This window comes from Schistocerca nitens, chromosome 5, assembly GCF_023898315.1.
Source record: "Schistocerca nitens isolate TAMUIC-IGC-003100 chromosome 5, iqSchNite1.1, whole genome shotgun sequence".
Classification (NCBI taxonomy): domain Eukaryota; kingdom Metazoa; phylum Arthropoda; class Insecta; order Orthoptera; family Acrididae; genus Schistocerca; species Schistocerca nitens.
This window is the reverse complement of record NC_064618.1, coordinates 329503081-329521619: the sequence shown is the minus strand read 5'-3', so window position 1 is coordinate 329521619 and position 18539 is coordinate 329503081. Positions and strand designations below refer to the sequence as shown.

The 18539-nt window shown below is 44.9% G+C and overlaps 1 pseudogene; it reads left to right on the top strand.

The window, feature by feature from the left end:
* Positions 1 to 1225: 1225 nt before the first annotated feature.
* On the top strand, positions 1226 to 1343 carry LOC126261452 (5S ribosomal RNA; annotated as a pseudogene).
* The last annotated feature ends 17196 nt before the right edge of the window (positions 1344 to 18539 follow it).

Here is an 18539-nt window from a genome sequence, read left to right as displayed (position 1 = left end):
ATACGTACTGAAGGTACTGAAGTTCCTCTACCAACGGCTGTTAGACTAGTGGGTGTTTCAAAGACATTCACCGGATTTTTCAATTTGACGACAGAAACGTTTGGTAGAATTTAACTTACGTACAGCAGTGCCAACTTGTAATTTTCTAAAGGACAGTCCGATTTTGTAAAGATATCTTCTTTATATGCTTGCACGTACAGGGGTCGACAAACGTATGAAAGCACCAAAAACACAACACATTATCATGTCTAATTTGGTGCACGAAAAACATTGGCATGCAAAAGTCATTCCAGTAGTCTCGGAATGGATGCTTTTAATGGGAATCTGATATCATTCTTCCTGCAAAACAGTGGCAAGTCAGGTAACGATGATGGAAGTGGATGGCGATCACGCGCTGTTCTCTCCAAACCAGACCACAAAGACTCAATAATATTGAGATCTGCTGACTGTGGTGGCAAGGGACGATACGAAAAACCATCCTCGTGCTCACAAAGCGAACCCTGGCGATGCAAGCTGTGCGAATAGGGGCCCTGTTATACTGGAACAGTTGGTTATAACATTGAATGGACCTTATCAGTGAAAATGGCCGCATAACCCTTAGCAGTAATATCACTTTGCAGTGTAAACATTAGGCCCGAGGAGTACCACGACAGGGACGCGCAAATCATCTCCGAAACCGAGCCATGTTTCACTCTGGGGACGTAGACTCGGCCAGAAGCTGGAAACAATGTGAAACAAGACTCATTCGACCAAATGATTTTCTTTCATTGCTCCATAGTCCACGTTTTATGTCTTCGGTACCCATTTCTCCTGTTTTGGATGTTTGCACCACAGATCATTGGTTCTGGAATTCCAGGTCGCCCTGTAATTCCTGTCTTAGGGAGCACCCTTCATGTTGTTTTCGTGCTGACAGGCTTCGCGAGTGCGACATTCAGTTCTGCAGTGACTTTTGCAGCTGTCGTCTCCTTATCTTCCGTCACAACCATATTCAATGACCGTCCGTCACGATCACTCTACACACACTTTCACCCGATGATGGCTTAGCCAATGATGTTTTCTTCGCTTTCCTTGCATGTGGTATAAATGTTCGATTCGGTGCCTCTCGAAACACCAAACGCTTCGGCTCTCTTGCTAACGGGAGTGCCCACTATATAAACACAAACAATTTGCCCAGGTTAGAAATCAGTTAGCTCTAGGCATAATGCACTCACTACTACACAGAACGGGCAACGGCCTTGCCGCAGTGGATACACCGGTTCCCTTCAGATCACCGAAGTTAAATGCTGTCGGGTGTGGCCGGCACTTGGGTGGGTGACCATCCGGGCCGCCATGCGCTGTTGCCGTTTTTCGGGGTGCACTCAGCGTCGTGATGCCAACTGAGGAGCTACTCGACCGAATAGTAGCGGCTCCGGTTACAGAAACCATTGTACCGACCGGTAGAACGGTGTGCTGACCACACACCCCTCCTATCCGCATCCTCATATGAGGGTGACACGGCGGTCGGATGGTCCCGATGGGCCACTTGTGGCCTGAAGACGGAGTGTGCTATACAGAACACTGTTCTGACCACGATTCACACTTGCGACGTACTGAGGAAAAGGCACAGGTGTCCTTCATGTCAATTACAACAGTGGAGCAGTGAGCTGCCTCATTCACAGCAATTAAGACCTTTCAAATTCTATATATTTTATCCTATGATGCGGTTTCCAGTCTGAAAGAGTGGTTTGAAGCAGCTTTTGTTTCCAATTCAACATGTTTGCTGTACTCAAGTCTTTGTCTCCCGGTTCAGTTTTAACCCCTCTCCCATCCCTCCCTACATTATCAGAGTTATTCCTTGATACCTCAGGATGTATTCTAGCAAAAATATTCCTTTTGATAGTCACTATGTGCCATAAAACTTTCTCCCCCTATTCGATTCAGTACTTCTTCATTGCATACTCTGTCTTCAGCGTTCCTCAGTGCATCGTTGTTGAGCTCTCCAGATCAGAGACTGGTTTGATCCAGCTGTCCATACTAGTATCTCTGTGCATAGCTACGGCAACCCACATGTGAGTGAACCTGCTTGCTGTAGTCAGCTGTATCGGGCAACTCTGCCTACCAGCAATACTGGCGTGACTGGCGGGTTGCGAAAGCTCCAGCCCCCGCCAGGGATTCTACCCCGGCAAGACTGCACGTCAACATTAAAGGCAAACCACAGCTCACCGGTTTGTTTTCCTACAGACGCCACAGCAATGGGCATAGTACTACATGATTCTGCCGATCACATGCCCAGAAGTACACTGGGCATATATCATGCTGCCGAAGCAGTACTTAAGCGGCCATCCAGCCATCGAGCTCTAGTTCCAATCGCAGCACCGGTCGCGAAGGTTCACTACAGAGATCAGCCACAAGCAGCCACAGTTACAGCTGGAGCCCTCGCCTCTTCCGCCCACAATATCACTCGGACTCTGTGATCCCGGAGTGATACACACCAGGTCACTTGGTTATTGTGGTCTTGTCGATTAAATATCCTTTCTCCACTCACTGTCCTAGCAGCAGCCAGATTCACTTTCGCCGTTCAGTGAACGTGATTTCTTACAAGGGAACCTCCCCATCGCACCCCCCTCAGATTTAGTTATAAGTTGGCACAGGGATAGGCCTTGAAAAACTATACACAGATCAATCGAGAAAACAGGAAGAAGTTATGTGGAACTATGAAAAAAATAAGCAAAATATACAAGCTGTGTAGTCCATGTGCAAGCTAGGCAACATCAAGGAACGTGTTAGCTTACGAGCACCGTGGTCCCGTGGTTAGCGTGAGCAGCTGCGGAACGACAGGTCCTGGGTTCAAATCCTCTCTCGAGTGAAAAGTTTGGTTTTTTATTTTCAGATAATTATCAAAGTTCAGGCACTCACACATAATCATCTTCGCTCTCCAAAATTCCAGGACATGTTCAGATTTGCTTGGACATATACAGGATTTGACGGTCTACGCACGGAAACATTTGAAAATGTAAAAAACATATGATTTGACAGAGCACAGGGAAGACTGTGCGACTGTGAAACTGTTGCATTCATTTGATGCAGTTTATGTGACAAACTCTTATGTTTTCATCACTTTTTTGGGAGTGATTATCACATCCACAAGAAAACCTAAATCGGGTAAGGTAGAAGAATCTTTTTACCCATTCGTCATGTGTGCAAGTTAGGTGGGTCGACAAGATATTCCTGTCATATGACGCACATGCCGTCACCAGTGTCGTAAAGAATATATCAGACGTGTTTTCCTGTGGAGGAATCGGTTGACCTATGACCTTGCTATCAAATGTTTTCGGTTCCTATTGGAGAGGCACGTCCTTTCGTCTACTAATCGCACGGTTTTGCGGTGCGGTCGCAAAACACAGACACTAAACTTATTACAGTGAACAGAGACGTCAATGAATGAACGGACAGATCATAACTTTGCGAAAATAAAATTTTCACTCGAGGCAGGACTCGAACCAAGGACCTTACAATCCGCAGTTGCTCACTCTAACCACGAGACCACGGCGCTCATCAGCTAACATTGTCCTTTATGTTGCCTATCTTCCACATGGACTACTCAGTTTGTATATTTTGCTTATTTTTTCATAGTTCCACACAACTTCTTCCTGTTTTCTCTATTGATCTGTGTCCAGTTTTTCAAGGCCTATCCACTGTGACAATTTATAACTAAATCTGAGGGGGGTGCGATGGGGAGGTTCCCTTGTTAGCAGTCAGTCACGCATCCACAGGAGAGGTCAGGCAAACGTTCCTCCAGAAAGCTACGCTCATGTTCTACTTATTTCACTATACATCAAAGACAGCAATGCTACTTCAGGAAGCTGAGATCGAAGGTCAGGCCAAAAGGCTGAAGTGTGCAACTCTGCCAATAAAGTGAATGTAGACAGGACGTGCCTTCTGTGCACAGACACCAGGACTGACACTCTGGGCGCAGGCCCAGTTTTGCTCCAAGATCGTGCCGTACTGCCAACTCCGACCCACCTGTTGACATTTGATGTGTACATAAATTATGCAAAAATTATGTTCCACATAGATGCGGGTTCTTTCGAAGCGATCATTAACATGTCTAAAAATCAGCGTCTTGGGTCAGCAACACTTCGGCCGTTTCCTAAGCAACTGCAGAGTTACAGAAATAATGAAATTGCAGTGGTGAGACACATTAGTTCTGCTACCCACTGTAAAGAATCAACCACAAAAGTCAGTGTACTCATCATGTAGACGAAAGGAAACACCATTAGTTTAGGGCTGGACGGTAGTACCAAACTGGTCGTTGATCTGGACTATTCCAATCAGATAAGGACTACGTTGCTAGCATCCATCTCCAGGCCCCCTTAACACTACACCTTCACTTTTAACGTTCCTTACTTTCCGAATAGCCCTCGTATACGAGCGGAGCAGAGACGAATGGAGAATCATTCCAGTTGTAATCTCCCCACGGAAAATTACCCTCTACCACGCAATAATTAATAATTATCAATCAAATCATCCACATTTATTCACTTTTGGAAAGTATCTGATCGGATTTTCTAGTAATATATGCGCCGACAGCTCGTCGACGCCAAGGTATTTTTCTAGTACGTTTATTCTTTGGAAGAACAGAGATACATATATGTATTCTCCATGTTTGTTAGGGACGGATAACGAGGACAGCTTCGGAAGTATCTGTTGGAAGATTGTCGGGTTGCTAAAAGAGACATATTTGCTCTTCTTCTCGCTAAAGCGAGCTATTAACGTTTGTGCCACTAGCGGGTTATTTGAAGAGAGAGAAAAACTGTAAACGCAAATTAAGTAAGACTTGGAATCAACAGAAAACGGAACATGTAATGGAGATGGATTGAATATACAATTTTCCTCAGAAATAAGGTTTGTGACCCTTTTATTCTAGAGTGAATGACGAATGAGTTCTCTGTCTGAATCATTGATGATTGTCTTGGCCCTGTAATTAGTGGGGAAGTTTCAGTTGTGACGAAGAGAACCTGCAATCACCGAGATTTTATAAAATCGTCCAAAAAGGCTTCGGACACATCTGAAATTCTAAATCTGTCGTAAAATGAACGAATTGTTCAAACGATCGATTTTCCCAACTGAATGCAGCGCTTAACAGTAATAATAGATATAAAGATCTTTTACAGCAAGCCAGCCGCTGAATATTAAGACGAAGGGCTCCAACAGAGATTCTATTGGGCTGAGTTCACGTAATGAAATATTATATTTAAAACTGTATATAGATAAAGGACAGAGAGAGAGAGAGCGAATGAAATTAGAGAAAATACACAGAATCCTCCATTAGTATAATCGTTTGTCTGTCTTATCACGGATCAGCCTAAAGATAAAACAGGAGGCCCTTACTTTACTGTACAGGTTTATGTGTGAGAGACATTACACCAAGTTAGCGGCAAGCTGCATTCACATACTTTCATCATTTACAGTACAAATCCATTATACAGTGACGATGATAATTGGCGCAAATGCGGAAACCCGCTGAGTTAAGCGACTCTGAAAAAAAAAAAAAAAAAAGAAAAATTGTTTTGGCCCTGTGCCTGAGAGTGAGCAAATGCGGAAACTGTGAAGCTGGTTGTCTGTTCGCGTGCTACTGTCGTCAGTATCTTTGGAAAGTGTCTGAAGAATGCTGCAACTACGAGTAGACGACAAGAAATTGGACGTCCATACCCCATGACAGAACATAGGGATCGGAGGCTTTTCCGCTCGCTACAGCAGGATAGGCGGCGATCTGTGGCAGATCTGACGACAGAGTGCAGTAATGGCGAGGGCACAAGTATTGAACGTGGTGTTCCGCAGCAGAAGACCCCTAAGTGTTCGTTTGTCGACCCACCAACATCGTCAGTTACGGTTAACAGTGGGCACGACACCATAGAGATTGGACCACGAAGCAGTGGAATCGTGTCATCTAGTCGGGTGAATCTCGTTAATTATGAAACCAGATTGTGTCTAGATAAGCAGCCATCCGGGCGAATGTCTGCTCGAACCATGCAGCGCGCCACGGACGCACGCCGGTTGGAGCAGTATTACGTCATGGGGAACATTCACCTGGGCTTCAACGGGCCCTGCGGTAGCAATCGAAGACACCACGACAGCTGTGGACTACGTGAACATTATCTGAGACCACTTGTAACACCTTATGCTTTATGTCTCCTTCAACAGCGATGGCATCTTGCAGCCGGATTACTGTCCGCGTAACAAGACCAGAATCTTGCTGCAATGGTTTGAGGAGCATGATAGTGAGCTTACGTTCTATATCTACATCTACATATATACTCCGCTAGCCACCAACGGTGTGTGGCGGAGGGCACAATTCGCGCCAAGGTCATATCCCCCCCCCCCCACCTTGTTCCACTCGCTGATCGCATGAGGGATAAACGACTGTCTGAACGCCTCAGTACGAGCTCTAATTTCCCTTATCTTTCAGTGGTGATCATTGTGTGATTTGAAAGTTGGTGGTAATAGTATATGCTCTATATCCTCGGCGAAGATCGGATTTCGGAATTTAGTGAGCAGCCCCTTCCGTTTAGCGCTCCGTCTATCTGCAAGTGTATCCCACTTCAACCTTTCCATGAGATGTGTCACGCTCTCGCGATGGCTAATGTATCAGTCACGAATCTTACCGCTCTTCTTTGGGCCTTTTCAATCTCTTGAATGAGATGCAACTGGTAAGGGTCCCATACAGACGAACAATACTCTAAGACTGGACGAAGGAACGTATTGTAAGCTATTTCCTTTGTTGAAGGACTGCATCGCTTCAGGATTCTACCAATAAACCGCAGTCTAGAGTTCACCTTGCCCGTTACTTGTGTAGTCTGACCATCCATTTGAGATCATTTCGAATAGCCACACCCAGATACTTGACGGATGTTACCGCTTCCAAAGACTGAGAATTTATTTTGTACTCGCGCATTAATGGGAATTTCGCCTTGTTATACGCAGTAGGTTACACTTACTAATATTGAGAGATAACTGCCAGCCATTACACCACGCATTTATTTTCTGCAAATCCTCATTGATGTCTTGGCGGTCAAATTCAGCTTATATGAATCAGATGAAACGCAACTGAAATGTTATCGGGCTCTAGCTCCGCGGGCAAAACCAACCGCCAGCAAATTATGGTAAGTGTGTGATCTGTGCGTAGGCATCTGGTGCCACAAACCACTGGAAAGTCCTTGTCGAATGCATTAGAACACGGAATCACTGCTGATTGGCGTTCCGGAAGGGAACCAACACGCGTGTCAGAAGGTGATCACAATGTTTTGGCTCGTCAGTGCCCAATTATGATTCACTGCGGTAGATCTTCAAATACGACAGTAGCAGCGAGAATGTCCTTTTTCAAATTCCAATGGCTCTGAGCACTATGGGACTTAACATCTGAGGTCGTCAGTCTCCTAGACTTAGAACTACGTAAACCTAACTAACCTAAGTACATCACACACATCCATGCCCGAGGCAGGATTCGAACCCGCGACCGTAGCAGCCGCGTGTCCTATTTCAGATTTCGGTCTTTGTTTACAGGATGACTCCGTGAAGATATTACAGACTTCCAGTGGTGATGGAGAAAGGCAAATGTACCAATTTCTGGTAAGGGACCGTCGTCCGCGAACGACTGAATCGAACATTATAAGCAAAAATCGTTATGATACTTCTGATAGAGGAATACATATAACGATACTGTTGTTACTAACATTGTAAGATAGGCAACTTTCAGAGGTGGTAGTATGGACCAAAACAAAAAGAGACCTAGTAAACATGGATTCTAAAATGGTTACCTTACAAGCTTCGGCACTTGTGCAGTAGGATAAATTTCTTTCACAGTAGCGAAAGATGAACTAGTGCTCATAGTTCCTAAGGGGACCTCACATGCATAAATATTGTTGCGCAATATTATTGTGTCAATACGCTGAGGTGAGAAAAGTCATGGCATAGCGATGTGCACCTATGTAGATGGCGGTATTATCGCGTACACAAGATATAAAAGGGTAGTGCATTGGCAGAGCAGTCATTTGTACTCAGGTGTTTCGTGTGAAAAGGCATCCGATGGGAGTTAACAGATTTTGAATGCGGAATATTAGTTGGAACTAGATGCATTGGACGTTCCATTTCGGAAATTTGGATATTTCTAGATCTACTGTGTCAAGAGTGTGCCAGGGATACCAAATTTCAACGATTATCTCTCACCACGGAGAACGGACTGGCCGGCGGCTTTCACTTAACGACCGAGAGCAGCCGGCTGTTGTCGCCGAGGGGTTATAGGCGCTTCAGTCTGGAACCGCGCTGCTGCACCGTCGCTGGTTCGAATCCTGCCTCGGGCAAGGATGCGAGTGATGTTAGGTTTAAGTAGTTCTACGTCTACGGCACTGATGACCTCAAATGTTAAGTCCCATAGTGCTCAGAGCCATTTGAACCATTTTGACCGCAGAGCAGCGGCGTTTCCGTAGAGTTGTCAGTGCTAACAGACAAACAACTCTGGGTGAAATAACCGCATAAATCAATGTGAGACGCACGACGAACGTAACCGTTAGGACAGTGCGGCGAAATTTGGTTTTAATGGGCTATGGGAGCAGACGACCGACGCGAGTGCCTTTGCTTTCAGCATGACACCGTCTTCAGCAATTTTTCTGGGCTCGTGACCATATCGACTCGACCTTAGGCGACTGGATACCCGTGGCCTGGAGAGGTGAGTCCAGATATGAGTTGTTAAGAGCTGATTGTAGGGTTCGATTGTGGCATGAAGTCAAGTTATCAACGAGGCACTGTTAAACCTGATGGTGGCTGTGTTTATATGGAATGGGTTGGTTGCTCTGATCCAAATGAACCGGCCATTGACTGGAAATGGTTATATTCGGCTAACTGGAGACATTTGCAGCCATTCAGGGCCTCCATAATCCCAAACAACGATGTCATGTCACAGGGCCACAATGTTCGCGGTTGGTTTGAATAACATTCTGGACGATTCGAGTGAATGATTTGAGCACTCAGATCGACCGATATGATCCCATCGAACATTTATGGGAAATAATCGAGAGGTCAGTTCGTACACAATGCCTTGCACCGGCAAGACTTTCACAGTTATACTCAGTTATAGAGGCAGCATGGCTTAATATTTATGTAGGGGACTTCCAACGACTTATTGAGTGCATGCGACGCCGAGTTGCTGCACAACGCCAGGCAGAAACAAGTACAACACTTTATTAAGAGGTATCCCATGACATTTGTCATCTCAGTGTATTTTGCGCGAAAGTGCGAGGCCAAAGAAAATTGGAAATTTGTGGTAAGGTCTTGTGGGACCAAACTGCTGAGGTCATCGGTTCCTAAGCTTACGCGCTACTTAATCTAAATTAAAGTAACTTACGCTAAGGACAACACACACACACACATCCATGCCCAAGGGAGGACTCGAACCTCCGACGGGGGGAGCCGCGCGGACCGTGACAAGGCGCCCTAGACCGCGCGGCTACCCTGCGCGGCGAGGCCAAAGACGTTGTAATATTATTTAATATTATTGCGTAGTATTTTTGCTAGGGCACGTAAATCAGTACTGTCTTTGCAACTAATACGTCGCCGGCGCTCGGTCTTATAGAACTCGCATGTATTGCGACTGCAGTCACTACGTACTACAAAGAGAAAGGCAAGAGGAAGCGGCAATGGTCGAAAAAGTGGCTTGAAAGGCGGTCAACGCACGGCCATACTAACATGCTAAGAGAACTTATAGCAGAGCCAGATGACTGTCGGAATGTTTTACGACTGAACGAGAAATCATTCAACAAACTAGCGAACTTCATTACACCTTACGTACACAGAAAGGATACTGTACATTGTTCTATTTGAGTTTCACTTTACACATATGCCGAAAGCAATCTATTGAAGTGAACTCGAGGAATCGTTCGTGGCATCACATAATATGAAAATTACCGATGAGACTGCCCCACATTTGAAGCCAACAATTTAGTGACACCAATAATTAAATCAAGGTTATCAGATTAAGCGTTGATGTATGAATGGAACATAGTACTTAGATGAATGAAGAATGAAAAAAAATGTATTTATTTCAGTAGCTTTTACACAAACAAAAAAAAAAAAAAGAAATACAGATCTCAGAGTCGATTGGTCTGGAAGTGGACACGACTTACTTATTAAGGGGTGGTAGGGGGAAGGAATCATCTCACCATTCACGAAATCATTAACTCGCGTCGTGGTGCCGGTGACAGGAGCTGAGTGTTTACGACGCGTCGCCACGGTGCTGTGTGGTGCGAGGCGGCTGCCTTTCCCGGTGTTTCGCGGCTGCGCAGCAAGGGCCGGATTCAACCTCTACGTTGTCTACCCTTTGTGAGTTCCGTGAGCAAAGTTGCGATATCACGGTATCGCAAGGCTGATGTTGGCGGTGAGTGGAAGAGCCCCCATGTCCTCTTGCTTCCACGCTGTCTCACCGACTGCCTCCTCACTCCCCAGTCACCTCTCAGCCCAATGACTTTTAGAAATTTTTCTCCTCTCGAAGTTGTTATTGTCGAGCTAAATTTCAATGCCGCCCAATGACTGATTGTCTTTTCATGATCAGGCCTCCCAGAGTATGACGGAAATTCTTTGTCTTGTGTGAGCTGGTGTGTGACTCGGGAGTTGGTGTCTTTCTCACGATTTCACATTCTTACGATGTTTTTCTCGATTCCGAAGTTCTTGTGAAATAGCTACACAACACTTCTTTGGAGCTGCTATCTCTGCGTGAAACCTGGGCTTTGTCTCAGGCTCTGCTGGCCTCTATGATTTGCAAGGAACATCCTTACTGTCCACAAAACATCTTCTTAACAAGGCTGACTTCTTCCACCCACCCCCCTGTGCGAATTCCTCGCAGTTTTTTTTTTTTTTTTTTTTTTTTTTTTTTTTTTTTTTTTTGCACGCTCCTCCAGTGCCTGTGGGATGCTGGAATTGCCGACACGTTCTTGCTTCCTAAGATAGGTGAAACGACTGTTGCCAAACCAGAAGAATTCATAAGCTTTTGCGCTTGCATTCTTGACGTTCCATCCTAATGGATGCAGTGGTCCATCAGCATCTGGCACACTTCTCATTGTCCGCCAGACTCTTTGCAACGTGTCCATTCTTAAGCAGTCGGCACACGGACCGTACTGTCGAACGTTAACGTTGAGAGTGCCGAGCTCAACGTGGCTGCTGAATGCTCAGAAACGATTCGACTTTTTTGCATACGGTACGTGGGCCCCGATATGGTATACGTGATCGCCGGCCGGTGTGGCTGAGCGGTTCTAGGCGCTTCACTCCGGAACCGCGCGACCGCTACGGTCGCAGGTTCGACTCCTGCCCGGGCATGGATGTGTGTGATATCCTTAGGTTAGTTAGGTTTAAGTAGTTCTAAGTCTATGGGACTGATGACCTCAGATGATAAGTTCCATAGTGCTCAGAGCCATTTGAACCACTTTACACGTAATCGCAACGCGCTACAGCGGCGGTTGTCGGCTGTATCTAGTTCGTAAATCACACTGTTTACTAAATGGATGGCTGTAAAATTCCTATATTAGCTCTATTGAAACGTGCTTTTCTCCGTTGTCCATATGCTTGTTAGGTTGTTATTTCTTTGGCATATATAAATAAAAACTTCAGTACCGATATCAGCGAAAATATTATGAGGCAAAAAGGAAAGTACCATGTTGTGTCATTAAGAACATCGGCTTATAAAAGTTCCATTACAAACTGTGCGATACAAATTTCCAATAGTTGTCCACAAAAGATAAACATTATTTCATTGTTTCACGTTTTAGCAAAACCCTAAGGTGATTTTTACTTGATCACTGTTCTTACTCAGTAGCAGAATCTCTACATGTGGATTACAAAATTTAAAAGAAAAAAAATGGCAAAATATCTTACTGCAAGTAGTGCAAGGTGTCTTGCAGATCAAGCGAATCGCCATGTCACTCACTGCGTGGCCCCTCCCGCCGGAGGTTCGAGTCCTCCCCCGGGTGTGTGGTTGTTCTTAGCATAGGCTAGTTTAAGTTAGTTTAAGTAGTGTGTAGGTCTAGGGATCGATAACCTCTGCAGTTTGGTCCCTTAAGAACTCACACACATTTCAACATTTGAACATCAAGCCAATCGAACAAACTCATCCTTCAAAAAGAGCACACTTATATTTATATAACATCGCATATTATGTATATACTTATATTAAAGTAATAAGAAAGTACGAAAACCCCTTAAAAACGCGAAGGTTAGGAAAAAATTTTTTGAATGAAACTGTATTTATAAACCTGCGATGGTATACACTGCGATAAAGCGACGACAAATGAGGAGTAATTATATTTAGCTAGGTACCATGTCTTGAAAGCTTTAATTATAACTATACTAAATGAAATTAAGTTATAACAAATTGTATCAAGAACAATGCTTTTTAATGGACCCTCAACATGCCGTTGCTTTCAAATGGCACACTCTGATAATACGCAAGCTACAATAATTCTTTTAACACGAATATGACGTTTCTCGTTATTTTATTACAACGAATCATATAATTAACCGCGGTTTTCGACAACTCCTCAGTTTGCTGGCGCTCAGAAACGGCATACTCTCGTACATACTGGCTTCAACTGGAACCAATATGGCACCTCACAACTCTGCACCGAATGGGAGATGGCGTGCATGTGACGTTCTGCCATCTCATTGGTCAACCGCACGTTCAGAATATCTGACATGCTAGATATTGCTCTGCACGTTCGGAAAATGGAAACGAGCGTTTGGCGTCAATGGCTGGGAGGCGCTTTACTCGCAGATCCGGTCGCCTTGGTGCAGGTCTTATTATATTCGACGCCACACTGGGCAACCTGCGTGCCGTATGGGGATGAAATGATGATGAAGACAACACAAAAGAACACCCAGTCCCTAAGCGAAGAATATACCCGACCCAGCCGGTAATCTAACCCGGGCCCGTAGGACGGCAATCCGTCACACTGACCACTCAGCTATCTTTTTTTTCCTTTTTTTTTCTTTTTGTTCCATATAGTTCGTTGCGTTTGGTCTGGGCGGACGTCACAAGACATCCGTTCAAGTTGATCGTTGATTACTTTACTCAGTTTTTTTACTACAGCGTGCAAGCAGCCCTCTGACCGAACACGCTGCATTTTATTCGTTATGGTTCGTAGTATTTCATCGTAGCGGACGTGACAGGACTTTCGTCGAAGCTCGTTGTTGATCTTTCCACTCAGGTTTTTTTTATTACAAAGGGCAGACAGCTCTCTAACCGAACACTCTGAGCTATCGTGCCGGCATTATCGGGGCGGACTGCACGTTCGGCAAGACTCACCAAAGTGCTGTTCCACGCTATGACGTCAGAAACTCGGCACGCTCCAAGTGCAGCGTTCGGATGAACGGTCCGTGTGCCGACGGCTTTAAACAAGGCGAGGGAGACCGCGCACCTACCTCTTGTTCGGTTGCAGGAATGTTCCAGAGTTGGCCGCGGGGGGGGTACTGTCGGCTTTTTAATGGGGCCGCTGGCGGTGTGAGTCGGCGATGGAGCCCCGCTTGAAGGTATCACACTACAGGATGAAAAGTATTTAAGCCGACAAACTCTGGCAGGTTGTAGGTGACATCAAAACAAATATTTTTCCATAATGTTATTTTTTTCTATGAGGAATATTTAAACCGGTAGAGGAAGATTTCTCTGGTGGCAAATTAATTAAATCAACAAACACGTTTCCATTTTTTATGACCAAGAGACAACACATTAACACAACCCAATTTCAATTACAGTAAATTTTCAAAAATGCCTCCATTGACACGTAAACAAATGTTACACCGCGGATCATGTTCTGTCTGACACGGGCAAAAGCCCCAGGAGTATCCTGAATTGTTCCTGCTGGTGCTACTATCCGGGCAATCAGATGCTCTTCTGATGCAACAGGAGTTGCGTAAACAAGGTTCCGCATCTCTCCCCACACAAAAAAGTCCACAGGGGACATATCTGAGGATCGAGCAGGCTATGGTACAGGACCACTTCTGCCAATCCACGTTTCTGGGAACCGTCGGTCTAGGAATCGACGCACACGACGACTGAAATGCGCCGGCGCCCCCTCATGTTGGAACCACAGGCGTTGTCTTGTAGGGAGCGGGACGTCTTCCAGCAATTCTGGTAATGCTCTGGCGAGAAAATTGTAATAGTGCCTAGGTAGCAGATACGGCCCTATTAAACAGTCCCCAACAACACCGGCCCACACATTAACGAAGAACCGCACTTGATGAGCGCTAGTAACTGTGGCATGTAGGTTATCCTCACTCCAAACATGCGAATTGTGCATGTTGAAAACTCCATCACGCCCGAACGTACCTTCATCGGTAAACATCACAGAGGATTGAAATGTAGGATGCATTTCACACTGTTCCAGGTACCACTGCAAAAACTGTGCTCTGGGTGGATAATCAACTGGTTCCAGATTGTGGACACGCTGTAAGTGAAATGGACGTAACAATTGTTCTCAAAGGACTGTTCTTACATTCATATGATCCGTAACCATGTTACGTGCAATTGCACGAGTGCTGATTGAAGGATCCCGCTCCATATGCTTCAAGACAGCTTCCTCAAACTGCAACGTTCTTACCGTGCGACGGCGTCCCTGTCCAGTAAATCTGCTAAATGACCCGGTCTCCCAGCAAAGGTCGTATGATGCGGGATACGGCGATTAGGATATTGTTGTTGATAAACCCGCTGTGCAGCTCGTTCACTGTGGTGCGCTACGTAGTACGCACCAACCATATCAGTGTACTCACTCCAGGTGTATCGCTCCATTAGTAAACAGAGATAATGCACTACTATACTGATGGACAGCAGTTGCCTACAACTGAAGAGCGTAATACGCCCTCTAACAACTGAAGATCGTAATACGGCCTCTAACAACTGAAGAGCGTAATACGCCCTCCACCGGTTTAAGTAATCCTCATAGGAAAAAGTGTCATTAGAGAAAAATATTTGTTTTGATGTCCCCTACACCTCCCAGAGTTTGTCGGTTTAAATACTTTTCACCCTGTATAAACCAGAAGAAAGTAAGATACGTTATAGCAGATGATCGGCAGGTAATGCTCTTACGTATTTCTGCCACAAAAAATTCAAGTTTCTGAAACGAACAAAAAAGCAGTGTCAGTGTTGAAACTTTCCTGGCAGATTAAAACTGTGTGTCAAACCGAGACTCGAACTCGGGACCCGGCTCCCGAGTTCGAGTTTCGGTCCGGCACGCAGTTTTAATCTGCCAGGAAAGTTTCGTAACAGCGCACACTCCGCTGCAGAGTGAAAATCTCATTCTGGAAACATCCACCAGGCTGTGGCTAAGCCATGTCTCCGCTATAGGAGTGCTAGTTCTGCTAGGTTCGCAGAAGAGCTTCTGTGAAGTTTGGAAAGTAGCAGACGAGGTACTGGCGGAAGTAAAGCTGTGAGGACGGGGCGTGAGTCGTGCATGGGTAGCTCAGAGGGTTCCTGCATTTAAACACTGACGGCACGGATAACTCAGCGTGTTCGGTCAGAGAATTAGCTGCCCTCTGTAATAAAAAAAACTCGGTTAATGGATCAACGACGAACTGACACTGGTGTCTTGCGACGTCCGCCACGAGCAGATGCAACGAACGAACACGAACAAATTGAGATTTAAAAAATAAAAAAAAAGCAAGAAAGATGATAGAGCACTTGCTCGCGAAAGGCAAAGGTCCCGAGTTTGAGTCTCGGTCCGGCACACAGTTTTAATCAGCCAGGGAAGTTTCATAACAGCGCACACTCCGGTGCAGAGTGAAAATCTCATTCTGGATGTTTTAGTGTTATTTTCCCGCATTTAAACGCTTTTGTCGAATGTTCTACAGCTTATTTCTGAACAAGCATTGAATATATAATCAAACTACTTCCCTGAATGAACTTCTACAGATCACTCCTTTTATCTGTCTTTCCTGATTATTCATATTCAAATTGCATCGCGGTGTAGGTTGTTTCCATGTCCGCAAATCATGAAGTATCGGCAGGAACTTCCTCGAATTAGTATCATCCCTACATGAAACAATATATTGCACAATATACTGAGTGAGCGTCAGTATTATTAAATCTCTGCAGACTTCAATAAATTACGTAAACTGGGCATTCTGCTCTCAAACGCTCAAAATTATTGCACAATACTCATATTGCACAATAAACATTGAGCATGTAGTGTCCCTTTAAGGTATGAATTTAGAGACCATGTTAAGGAGATATTTTTTTCTGGTTTTGGTCCATACTACCATCTCCAAAAGTTGCCTACGTTACAATATTAGCAACAACAGTACCGATTCACGTATTCCACTGTCAGTGGTATCAGAATGATTTTCGTTTTTAACTTTCGACTCCATGGTTTCCGGACGAGGTCCCTACCTCAGATTGGCTTATATTCATCGTCCCTGAAAGTTTGTAACATCGTCATGGAATCACTCTGTATACTATTTCCTATGTCCCACTGTTCCAGACGTAGGTATATCTATCTCATTTATGGAATTCATTATTATCTTGTTTGCCCATTTCAACATTCTTGTAGACAACAAACAAATCGAGTGCCTCCACGTTCGTGTGCCAAGTTTCGAACTGAATCCAGTCACTTTAACGTGACCACCAGCTATGTTCAATTCCATGTGCAGTGACCACTCACAGATCGCAGGTGGCAGCATTAGCAGTTGAGAGTATACAAAACGTACCGGGGCCACGTAGAAAATGGCGCAATCGCTGTCGTTAAGCAGAAACAGAATTATTTATCTGCCGCCCGAAACGACATAATTATTGGCTTTCAGGCTAAGAGTGGATGCATTCCCGGAAAGACTAAGTTTGTATACTGTTGTGTGACGCCATGGTCGTGCTTGAAATATGCCGTAGATGTGCAAAATGGCGCTATCGAAAACTGGTACTGAGGCAACTGAGGTGTATCAGGGGCCACAGATGACAGGGGAGCCGCGCGGGGTAGCCGCGCGGTCTAACGGCCCCCATCGTCGGAGGTTCGAGTCCTCCCTCGGGCATGAGTGTGTGTGTCGTCCTTAGCGTAAGTTAGTTTAAGTTAGATTAAGTAGTGTGTAAGCTTAGGGACCGATGACCAAAGCAGTTTGGTTCCATAAGACCTTACCACAAATTTCCAAATGACAGGGGTGAGCGACGGCTGTGGAAATGTGTACGGGAGAATAGACGTGCAACTGATGAGCAACTGACCAGCCAGATGAACCAAGGGGCTACCAACAATGTCTCCTCAACGACCGTTCAACGAACGTTGCTGCGAATGCGCCTTCACAGTAGCCGCCTGCTGTTTATCGGCAACGAAGGCTGGAATTTGCACGCCAATAGTGGCCGTGCGGTTCTAGGCGCTTCCGTCTGGAACCGTGCGACCGCTACGGTCGCAGGTTCGAATCCTGCCTCGGGCATGGATGTGTGTGACGTCCTTAGGTTAGTTAGGTTTAAATAGTCCTAAGTTCTAGGGGACTGATGACCTCAGAAATTAAGTCCCATAGTGCTCAGAGCCATTTGAACCTTTTTTTTTTTTTTTTTTTTTTTTTGAGGTACGAGATATTCTCGATGAACAGTTACTCATTCCTCTCTTGTCTCCTGTAACTTGTGTCGGACGCGCATGTCTTGCCGCCGTATTATTATTGTTAAAAATAATATTGTTCTAGTGTAAAGTAAATGTGTAATACTAAAAGTGCCTAGCAGTAGATTTATTGTGCGACGTGTATGTGAAAACGTCAAAGGAATTGTTTTTATTACGAGAAGTGCCAGTCAAAACGGCATCCATGTTAAATCCTTCATTGCTGTGTAAGTTCGTCTATTAATTGCCATAAATTCAGAGTTAAATGGAACTGGTGTATGGACTATTCATTTAATATAGAATCTATGTCTCACTTCTTCATGAAATTATTTAATTTTCTATATGTTTCTGCCAAATAGAGAGTTCACAGTCACGAATTCTTTCGTCGAGTTCGGACGGAAGTTGCATGGGGCGAAATATTTTCTCCGCGCCATATTCTACTGGTAAATGCATGATAAACTATGGTCCCTTAGGAAATTCATGTTGAGCTATCCAAAATAATTATATTTTGAATAGGCATTTACTCTCCTCTGCAATGCAACTTCCGACTGATCAGACGATCCAACAAGAAACAGCCACACACGGTCGGCGTTCGCAAATATGTTTCCACCGCTGATAATAGCTATATGTTACAGCACAAAAGTAGCATATTGTTATAATTAGTGACTACGAACGGGGACATTTATAACTGTATGTTTATGTATACACATTACGTAAACATATCGTTATAGCGTGTGTAGCGTGAAATGTATCATCACAGTTAAGCATCTGTCTTTGGAGAGCATTTTTCTTTTTTTTCCTCACAATGACATCTACTACCTGCACGATGCCAAGTGTCACTGCTTGCAGTTGTACGTGCGAGGTGCGAAGAGAACAGTCGTGGACAAAACGAGCGAGACCCCTCGCCCTTTCGTTATGCTGATCCGCACAGCTTTAAGGTCTGCTACACAG